The sequence below is a fragment of the Eulemur rufifrons genome, chromosome 18, assembly GCF_041146395.1.
Source record: "Eulemur rufifrons isolate Redbay chromosome 18, OSU_ERuf_1, whole genome shotgun sequence".
Lineage (NCBI taxonomy): Eukaryota > Metazoa > Chordata > Mammalia > Primates > Lemuridae > Eulemur > Eulemur rufifrons.
In genome coordinates, this window is record NC_091000.1 from 27,501,445 (window position 1) to 27,511,079 (window position 9,635).

Below are 9,635 nucleotides of genomic sequence, written 5' to 3' on the forward strand. Positions count from 1 at the left end.
CTAAAAATATATATAGAAAAAATTAGCCGGGCATGGTGGTGCATGCCTGTAGTCCCAGCTACTCGGGAGGCTGAGACAGGAGGATCGCTTGAGCTCAGGAGTTTGAGGTTGCTGTGAGCTAGGCTGACGCCATGGCACTCACTCTAGCCTGGGCAACAGAGTGAGACTCTGTCTCAAAAAAAAAAAAAAACAGAATATTACTGGGGTACAAATGTTTAGGTTAGATATATTGCCTTCGCCCCGCCCAAGTCAGAGCTACAAGTATGCCCATCCCCCAGACGGTGCACATTGTACCCACCACCCCCCACATGCCTGACACCCAGTGAATGTTACCACCATATGTGCACATAAGTGTTGATCAATTAGTACCAATTTGATGATGAGTACATGTGGTGCTTGTTTTTCCATTCTTGTGATACTTCACTTAGTAGAATGGGCCCCAGATCCATCTGGGATAATACAAGAGGTACTAGATCATCATTGTTTTTCGTGGCTGAGTAGAACTCCATGGTATACATATGCCACATTTTATTAATCCACTCATGTATTCATGGTCAGTTGGGTTGTTTCCACATCTTTGCAATTGTGAATTGTGCTGCTATAAACATTTGAATGCTGGTGTCTTTTTTATAGAATGTCTTTTTTCCTTTGGGTAAATGCCCAGTAATGGGATTGCTGGAGCAAATGGTAGTTCTACTTTTAGTTCTTTGAGCTATCTCCATATCACTTTCCACAGAGATTTTACTAGTTTGCAGTACCACCAGCAGTGTATGAGTGTTCCTATCTCTCCACATCCACACCAACATTTTTTGTTTTGGGACTCTTTGATAAAAGTCATTCTCACTGGAGTTGTGATATCTCATTGTGGTTTTGATTTGCATTTCCCTGATGATTAGAGATATTGAGCATTTTTTCATATGTTTGTTGCCCACTTTTCTTTTGAAAAGTTTCTGTTCATGTCTTTTGCCCACTTTTTGATGGTGTTGCTTGATTTTTTCTTGTTGATTTCCCTGAGTTCTGTATAGATTCTAGTTATCAGCCCTTTATCAGATGTGTAGCATGTGAATATTTTCTCCATCAAGACAAGACCTGCCCTCCAGGAAATACTCAGAACAGTGTTACACACAGATCAGCACAACAGACACCCACTAGTGTAAAATCATCTAAAATCTAAAGGTCATTGTAGATACCACAATGGCTCAAGAGAGAAAACAAAACAACAAACTTCAACTTAACAGGATAAACAGAAATCAGCCCCACTTATCAATTCTTCAGTAAGTGTGAAATGGCTTGAACTGCCCACTAAAGAACCCATTCTAAAATAATTTTACTTCATGCAAGTTACGGTAGCTTTGAAAACTGATTTATCTTTTTGCTTTGCTTTTTGCTTCTGCCTGAAATGCTACTATAATAATAGTATAAAATGTAAACTAGGCAAGGCTAAAATTTTCCTATTCTCTGTGTGAGTCATGATGGATTAGCAGTTACAATTGGGAAGAAATACAGCAAGGATAAAGGCAATCAACAGGTAATACCAGGACCTCAACCTCTTTCACAGCAAAGCCTTTTTATAGGATCGATAACATTCTCTGTTGAAGCTCTTTATGTATAGTAAATGAACAAAAATAGAAACAAAAATGTTTAAGCTTCATCTTAAGTTTACCTTCCTTTACTCAGATCTTGTGAGTACTCTACTGTTTACTTATATATGTATTTAAAAATTCAAAGGGAATTGCTAACTTGAAATTTTTTAATATACAAGGGGCTGTAAAAATATGTAAATAAATTAATCAAGAGTTGCCATTCAATTAGGAAAGACTGAAAGATGTTTCCATCAAGAAACCACTATATTTTTACCTCCAAAGTTATGTATCATTTGTCTATTCAGAAAATATGTTTTGAAGAAGTATGTTTCAGGTACTAGTCTAGGCTCTAGGGAACATAGCAGTGTTCTGGATATTCATTGCTGCTAATCAAATATCTCAAATTTTAGTGGCTTCAAAAATAACAACCATTTTGTTATTATGCCTCATAGTTCTTGGTTTTGACTACCTAAGCTTACCTAAGTAGTTGTCTCTTGGGGTCTTTGATACAGTTGCAGCCAGATGGTAACAGGGGCCTGGAGTTATTGTAAAGTCTTCCTCAATCACATGTTTGACAATTGATGCTGGCTGTTGACTAGAACCTCACCCAGGGCAATTAAACATAGCCTCTTTGTGTAGCCTGGGTTTCTCACAGCACGGTGGCTGAGTTCCAAGACTGAGAGTCCCAAGAGGACCAGGAGAAACCTATATTGCCTTTTATGATTTAGCTTTGGAAATCACATAACATTGCTTCTGCCAATAATCACAGATTATCAATAATCTTGGATTACCATCCAAGATTCAAAGGAAAGAGGCAAAATAAGCATAGATCCCTCACCCCTCAATGAGAACAGTACCAATGTCACATTCTAACAAGACAATGGGAGATCTTGTTGTGGCCATCTTAGAAAATTCAATCTGCCATGACAAATGAACAAAACTACCAAGGCTCTGACCTCATACATATGCTTAGGGACTGGAGGAGCCTGGAAATAAACAAATCAAGAGATAAATATGGGAAATATCAGATAATAACTTCTATGAAGAAGACTTAGGGAAAAGAAAAAGTATAGATGGTATTGAGCACACCATCTATTTTGTAGAGTGGCCACTGAAGTCTTCTCTGATGAGGGGCCATTTGAGCAGAGATTCTGGAGGAACCGATCCATTGGGCCATGCAGATAACAGGGCAAGAGCACTCCAGAGAGTTCTTCATGTGGTCAGGGAATGATCAGGAAGCCAGTGTGATTAGAGAGTGACAAGGACTCAAAAAGAGGACAGAGAGGTTGCTGGGGGCCAATCTTGCAGGGCCCTTAGCCATGGTGAGAACCATAGACTGTTCTGAGTGAGATAGAAAGTCATAGAAGAGTTTTTAGTAGGAAAATGGCAAAATTAATTTGTGTTTTAGCAGAATAACTCCGGTCACTGTATGGAAAATAGAAGCATAGCAGCCAGATACAGAGTGGAAGTGGAAGACCAGTTTAGAGACTCTTGAAATAATCCAGGTGTGATGATGGTATCTTGACCAAGGTATTAGCAGTGGAGGTGGTAAAAAGTGGTCAGGTTCTGATGTTAAAAACATCTAACTTCATTTTTTTAGCATTCAGATAATAAGCTATGTTTATGGATTTAAATATTAAAACCTGAGCTTAAATAATAAATGTTAAAGGATAAAAATGCATCAATTATCATTGGGCTACATATCCCAAGCAAATTTTTTTTAATATAGCAATATGGGTCATCTCTAAAACACTTTGTAAAACATTTCCTTCAACAACTTTAATACTTTTCCCTCCTGTGACGTAGTCTAGGCCACATATCCAAAGTGAAATGCAAATTAAAGAAATTATCACTTAGGCCAAAAAAACATGTGACTGAAATATCCAGGCAACTGAAGAAAAAGTGTTTTAGGGGTTCATACAACCTAGGTAATTCCCTCAAATTTTCACATCCCTTTACATATGCAGATAACAGTAGCAGCTGAGGAGAAACTCATAGGGGAGAAAAATGTCACCCCTGTGAGGTAAATGGCTTCTTGGAGGACAAGAGAGTAAATCACTCTGCAAGCTACTAGGTGCCCTAAAGGAGGTCATTCCCTCCCACACATCAGATCACTCGTTCCCAGGGTGTTTTACGCTCATGCCGGCTCATTGACCACACAGCCAGGATGGTTAGGCAGCTCTTTATAGATTATGGGTTATTTCCTTATTATGTTTGCTAAATGGTGGTGCATCTAATCATTTTTATCATGTAGGGAAATTTCATGAGGTCTCTCTGGCCCAGCCAAATCCCAAAACAGGATTCCCCCATTTATTCCCTCATGCCATAACCGAGAGTTAGCTGAACCAATTAGAAAGTGCATAATAAGCCAATTAGTTGTTCCTTGCTTTTCTTAATGAGTATAAAATGTGTGCCTGCTCAAATTATAGTTCATTTGACAAGATTCTTTGCTATGCTACTATTACTACAACTTGGCATTATTTCATTTCTTTCAGTATTAACGTCATCCATCACTATGGCTGAGCATCTCCTATGAGCTTCCATAGGAATTAAGCTTGTCCTTACAAGATAATCATTCACCCTTCAAATCCAACATGATGACCAGCTATCTGAATTGCTGCAAAATGGCCCCTCAGCAAAACTAAGATGAAGCCAAACCACATTCTGAAGATGAAGGACTTTTCTGAGGAATCAGCTAGCACTTCGTATATAATAAATAGCTTTGTGTCCCATATTTCCAAAATTTATACCATTATCTTGCTGTGACCAGGGGTTAATCAGTATGTTTTGTTAGGCTCTTTTTGTCATGATCCATTCACCAAGATCAAGCATGAAAAATGAGCAAAATTTATCCAAGGACCAAGATCCTGGCCATGGATTATGGGGAAAAAGAAACTCTTGGGCTATTGTAAAACAGCCAGCTCTAGCATCCAAAGGGAGAACAACCACAAAAAAAAAAAAAAAAGAAGAGTCAGAAAATTTTGTAACTTTGTCAACATTTATTTTCACCAAACAACTCATTAAATCACTATAAAAGTCAACGCATATGGTCGGATATGACAGTTTAAATTCTAGAAAGAGTTATAAGTCAAGTTAAACTCATAATACAAAATGTAGTCTGGGTGTCTCACCCATGAATTATAACATTTTTATTACATCTCATCTGCAAATTACCAACTTGTTCCCTGACCTGCCAATCTCTTGATTAAATGGGGGACTGTTAGGCATTGTGAAAATATATTATGGTAAAGGATAACTCCATCATTTGTCTGTTATTTCTATATCCTTATTTAAAGCTTTATCACACGAGCAGCTGGTCCAAACCAAATTGTTGATCTAGCAAAGTGATAGCGGAAGTGAGGAAGTAGGAAAAAAAAAACTGGCCAAAAGGCCAGTGTTCCATAGTCATTATCTTAGCTGTATCTTATATCTTTCTCTAATATTTGTATATTTGCAGTACTTTTGGTGTCCATTTTGATCACATTAGTTCCTTCTCTTTCAAGCTATTCTTGCTTTCCAGGTTTTATTCCCAAGGACCTAACTGAAGGATATTTTATTGTGTCCTACACTGATAATGGGACAATAACTTGTACCCATCAAATTTCCCCATAAAATGGTTTAATGTCTTGGATCAGTGCCAGTAGGTCAGCTAAGGAAGTGAATCAAGTAGGCATCATTTCACATTTATCAGAGAGCCACACTGCATTAGATGCTTATAAAGAACTTACTTAAAAATTGGCTTCTTTTAGGAACTTAGATTCTAAACATAAAGGACATATTAACATTTCAAAATATAAAGAAGCACCTATATATATTGACCAATTTTAATAATTTTCCTTTTATTTGTATTAGTTTTGATTAAATATGTTTTATTTACTTTTTCTAGTTCCAAAGTAATATGTAATCATTACAGAAAATTTTGAAGATTAAAAAGTCCTAACAAAAGAAAATAATCACCCAACAATCTCAACACCCAAACACATGGAATGGGAACATTTTATAGCTTTCATGATTTATGTTCTCCACTCATAGTAAAAGAAAAGATATATTGCATTACTAGCAGAATTTTTCTCAAGGAGAAAACCATCTTTGTTTAGGGACACACCTAAGTGGACATGTTTGATTATAAACTTGAAGCCACAAGGCTTGACTTGAATCATCTAAGACAATACAAAGGAATATCTAGATGACTCAGCCTCAGAAATAGACAGAAAGCATAATCCAGACACAGACGAGGAGTAAAGGAGAGTGCACCTCCGGCATGGTAGAAGTCTAGTGTCTCAGTGGGAGAGTTAACCAATAATTTTTAAGGCAGATCTGTCTGAAGCATAGAATAGGAATGTCTAATAGGGTTTTTTTTTTAATTATTATGGGTACATAATAGTCATATATCTTCATAAGGTTCATGTGATATTTTAATACAGGCATACAATGTGAATTAATCAAATCCGGGTAATTGGGGTACACATCACTTTAGGCATTTATTATTTCCATGGGTTAGGAACATTCCAGTTCCACTCTATTATCTATATTAAAGTATACCCTAACTTATTGTTGATTATAGTCACTTTGCTGTGCTGTCAAATATTGGTCATTTTATCTAAACTATATTTTTGCACCTATTAACCAGCTCCACTTTATCCCCTGCTCCCTGCTACCTTTCCCAGCCTCGGGTAACTATCATTTACTCTCTGTCTCCATGAGATCAATTTTTTTTTTAATATTTAGCTCCCACATATAAGTGAGAACATGTGAGATTTGTCTTTCTGTGCTTGACTTATTTCATTTAACATGATGTTCTCCAGTTCCATCAATGTTGTTGCAAATGGCAGGATTTTATTCTTTTTGTGGCTATATAATATTCCATTGTGTATATGTACCACAATTTCTTTATCCATTCATCCATTAATGGAAGCTTAGGTTGATTCCACATGTTAGCTATTGTGAATGGTGCTCCAATAAACAGAGGAGTGCAGATATCTTTTCAATACACTGAATTCCCCTCCTTTGGATATATACCCAGCACTGGGATTGCTGGATCATATGGCAGTTCTATTTTTAGTATTTTAAGAAATTTCCATACTGTTTTCCACAGTGATTGCACTAATTTACATTCCCACCAACAGTGTTGCCCTTTCTCCACATCCTTGCTAGCATTCATTATTGCCTGTCTTTTTGATAAAAGCCATTTTTACTGGCATGAGAAGATATCTCATTGTAGTTTTGATTTGCATTTCTTTGATAACTGATGATGTTGAATATTTTTTCATATACCTGTTGGCCACTTGTATGTCTTCTTTTGAGAAATATCTATTCAGATCCTTTGCCCATTTTTAAATTGGATTATTTGATTTTTTCCTATTGAGTTGTTGGAGCTCCTTAGATATTCTAGTTATTAATCCTTTGTCAGATGGGTAGTTTACAAATATTTTCCTCCATTCTGTGAGATGTCTCTTCACTCTGCTAATTGTTTCCTCTGCTGTACAGAAGCTTTTTAGCTTGATGTGATCCCATTTGTCCAATTTTGTTTTGGTTGCCCGTTCTTTGAGGGTATTACTCAAGAAGTCATTGCCCAGACCAATACCAATGTCCTGAAGCATTTCCTCAATGTTTTCTTTTAGTAGTTTCATAGTACCTTAGTGCCATTGCAGATGCTAGTGAGATCTATAGCTTGTAGCAAAGATTAGGACCAGCCATCAGCCATGGTGATGGCACAGGTTAGAGGTGAACAAGGAGAACGATATCCCTGTCGGAATCATCTTTGACCATGCAATCACACCCATATATAGTCTACCTGGAGAACAAAACAATTTTAACAGGGAAGAGAAGACATACAATGATATCTACTATTGTGTAGTTTCTAAATGACATGGCGGAGAAAATAATTTTTTACCACTTATTTTCCTAGTGGGCTACATAAATGAAATTTTCAATGACAGCAACCAACAATGAGAAGAATATGATTAAAATCAGTTAGGATTATGCTTGGCTGTTCTTAATAGAAAACTCAACAAATAGTAATTAAACAATTATGGGATTTGTCTGCCTCACAACTAAGAGTAGAAAGTGGTAGCCTGACATAGCGCTTCAGTGGAGCCATCAACACCCCGCCTCTTCTGTCTTTTGGAGTCCACCATCCTTGGCATGTAGGCTTTTTTCTCCGCACTTCCAACCTTATGGTTGTCAGGTGGCTGCGGCTTCCCTATGCCCCACCTCAACATCCCAGGGAGAAAGAAGGGGACTGAGCAAAAAGCCAAAAGGACAGGTGAGCAAAATCTATCCTCTCTTAAGAAGCTTTTACGAAAGATTCACCCAGTGTCTTCGGTTTATACCCATTGGCCAGAATCGTGTCACGTGGTCACGCTCAGCCGCAAGATGAAGGTGTACGGATCTGAGATGGCCAGCCAGCCAGCAGCGCCTGTCACATGGCATAAAACTATTTCCTTAGTGGCCACAGAAAGCTTACACTTGGAAATAAATCACTGCTTCACAATCAACCACCAGGAATGAGGAAAAGGAGAAGGGAGAGAAAAGAGAGGATAAAGAAAAACATTTCCTCATGGAGAGCATTTTCTTGATATTTGATAGCATTTATGGGACACCAAAACTATTTCCTAGTGAGAGGGTGGCATGTTTTTCCCTAGAGATTTTTAAGGGTTTTCAGGTGCAATGAAATGGCTGGAAATGTTTTTGTAATTTATTTCCTACCGGAAAGTAAGGAAAAGGACAAGGTAGTCCTCTGAGTTGCCATTTAATCCCAATCTATGCTTCTGGAATATTAGGTTTCTATCTTCTTAGAACCGTTTAGGAAAGTGTTCCTGGCAATAATGCAGAGGCTCCAATTACAGGAATGAGGAAAAAAATATGCTCAGATATTAAAAAATTAAAATATTGAAATATTCCCCAGAGATACATTAACTGCCATGGATAGTTTGATATAATGTCATTTTGTGTTTGAATGATAAATTTAGGATCAAGTTCTACAAGGGAGCTTCCTTTATAGACCCAAACATGTAAATCCAAGATGGGAGAAAAACAATCACAAAATCTTTCAAGAATCTAGTCATTTAAGAGGGATTATTATCATCCCAAATATTCAGGGAAGACTATTCAAATGAAAGGGAGAATGTGGATGTGTGTGGATGTGTGTGTGTATGTGTGTGTGTGTGTGTGAAAGAGAGAGAGAAGGAAGGGGGGAGAGAGAGAGAGAGAGAGAGAGAGAGAACTGGGAGAGGGGAGCAGAAAAAAGACATAGAAATGTTTTCTATAAATAAAACTCTGAAAACACTGCATTCTACCTGAGCAGAAATTATTGACAGCAGCCTTATTTCGCTGACCTAGCAAGATATTTATTCAGCAAATCTCCTAACTATATAAGAACACATTGTCAAATTATTTAACTTGTGTTAATAACTTTTAGAAACAGCATTTCTTTGCAAACTCTTTGCCAGGGAGGCATATCTCTGGTTTACAAGTCCTCATTGCCTGCTCTTGCTGCAGCTCCCATTCCCACTCCTCCCTGATCCAGCAGAGTCTTCCTCTTCTCACCCTTGGCTCCAAATCCCTGTTTAGCCATTTCTCTTCATCCGAGAACCTGCATTATAGCCCTGCAATCTCATGTGTACTTGCCCAGACCAAATATATTCAAGTGGTTCCCTCCAATAATCCTCTTGTCTAGGCCCATATAATTTATGAAAAGGAATTTTGTGAAGGCTTAAATGTAGTCTGTGCCATATTCAATTTAATTCAATAAATATTTATTGAGCGCCCGCCTAGAATTGTACTATGCACTGTGTGAAATATAAAAGAAATATATAGCATCGTCCCTCCTGTCAAGGAGTTTGCAATATTCCTGGGAATAAAACTTGGATGCTGAAGTAATTACAGGATGCAAGATAGTATAGAGCAATGCAATAAAATTATGTAACCAAGACCAAAATATAACGTACAGATAACATTATGTTTGGTCAGGGCAGGCAGGATGGAGCTGTGGGGAATAGGTCGTAGAGGAGGTGGAACTTGAGCTTGTCCTTGAGAGATGTATGGGCTCGG